The 1,815-nt window shown below is 37.2% G+C and overlaps 1 protein-coding gene across 1 annotated transcript in view; it reads right to left on the bottom strand.

The window, feature by feature from the left end:
• LOC101850415 (octopamine receptor beta-1R) overlaps positions 1–1,815 on the bottom strand; it is a gene marked incomplete at its 5' end in the record, with an annotated part of 12,124 nt that overhangs the window by 2,705 nt on the left and 7,604 nt on the right.

Below are 1,815 nucleotides of genomic sequence, written 5' to 3' on the forward strand. Positions count from 1 at the left end.
AATAATAATAATAATAATAATAATAATAAAATTAGAGCAAACAGCAGATTAATATATATGAAAAGGACATAATGAGAATATTATCTACAGATTACAGCTATCTTCCGTTAGTAACAACAGGATCATGAACCCTAATGTGCGACTTTAGTTTTAATTGCTCAAAGTCCGTTTATGTCCCAAGCTTTAACAAAGCTATTTTTCAGGGACAGGAAAATCTCATAATGATCTTGTGGTTCAATCAAATGTAGACAAAAGGCTTATAACTTATTAAGGAAATCATGAGCTCCGTTTAGAAAACAAAGGCGCTTATCAAGTGAATATAAATTGTTACATGTAGGTGTTCATGCTTCGAGTAATGAATATCCATGCTGTTTTGATAACGGAATGCAAGTTTTTATGCAACATACATGTTCATTTGCAAAATCAAAATTATTGGTAGATTGATTAAAGCATATATAACTGGATTAAATAAAAATGACTAGCCCTGGAATGAAAAAGAAGTTTTATGAAGATTATCCCCCCCCCCCAAACCTTTTCCCACCTATTGTCCGTGTTGCCCCTTCTTCGACCCTACCACCAACCTTGATAGTTAAAATTTTAACAATTCAGACTAATCACTCCATAGATTTAGAACACATTAGTCTATTAAGGAATCTATCTGGTTCTAAAGACTCTATGCAGGGTAATCAGAGCTGAGTTCCAGAAGCCGAAAACATCATTATTTTGGTTAAGAAATTTAATTTTGAATATTGGCTCAGGTTCTTGGCGAAATTTCGAGTTTTCTCGAAATAAATAATGTCTACACAAGCTGCATTCACACTTTTTTCTTCTTCCTTGCAAGCTCACAAAGGTGAAATTCAATTATTCACTCACTATCACTAACACACTCAAGGAACCACTTCCACACTTGCTTACATTCTTTCGCACACTCATAAAGATCTACCTGTTTATAAACACATTTTATTTTGTGTTTTTGCTTTTTGTTCTTTGTTCTTTCTACTTCTACTCCCAAAGTCGACAGTTCTTGTGCAGTTTGCAACACTGGACTTGTAACTGGACTTGTACCGGGAAGAACCACCACTGGCGTTTGTGGTGCAGCGGTTAGGGCTTCGCCGACGCAAGCAGAAGACCCCACTTCGATTCCAGTGTAGAGATAATTTTTATCGAGTATTTCGATCCCTCTCATACCGGGTTGTCCCTGAGAGGAAGGGTCGAAACCCACCTCCTAAATCATTTACATTGTGTTGATGGGGACACAAACAAAATTCAGGGATTCACTTGAAAGGAGTTAACTTTTTTACCTGCAGCGTTTCTGAATTTATTGCTAATGGCAGAGGCTGAAGTGTTTCCAAACCCATCCCATCGATATGGGCGCGTCTCAGAACTTGTGCATGATTTAGATTTTATTTAACCGCAGCTTTGTCTCTGTGAACAGGCAGTATTGACAGACAGAATATTTCACAAGACCTTCTATTAGACTGCAAATCAATAAATTTCCTCATCAACAATAATCGGGACCATTAAAGTATACATTTTATACACATATATTTTGCAAGGTCTTTAAATGTCTTTTAACACGAATTTTCGAAAAGTGCTACGATAAATAAACGGCAGTAGACATCCCAGTACAATAGCTGCATGACTGAGCTCACACGGTTTAGGAAATTACAATAAGACAAAAGATACAGAAGACCAATGCCTAAATTCGTACACGGGCCTTGTTATTAGTCTATTTATTCTAACCAGTGCCACAATCAATAGCTCAACTATTTGCATGAACCGCCCCCGCCCCCACTCTCTCTCTCTCCCTCTCTC

The sequence above is a fragment of the Aplysia californica genome, unplaced genomic scaffold, assembly GCF_000002075.1.
Source record: "Aplysia californica isolate F4 #8 unplaced genomic scaffold, AplCal3.0 scaffold00175, whole genome shotgun sequence".
Lineage (NCBI taxonomy): Eukaryota > Metazoa > Mollusca > Gastropoda > Aplysiida > Aplysiidae > Aplysia > Aplysia californica.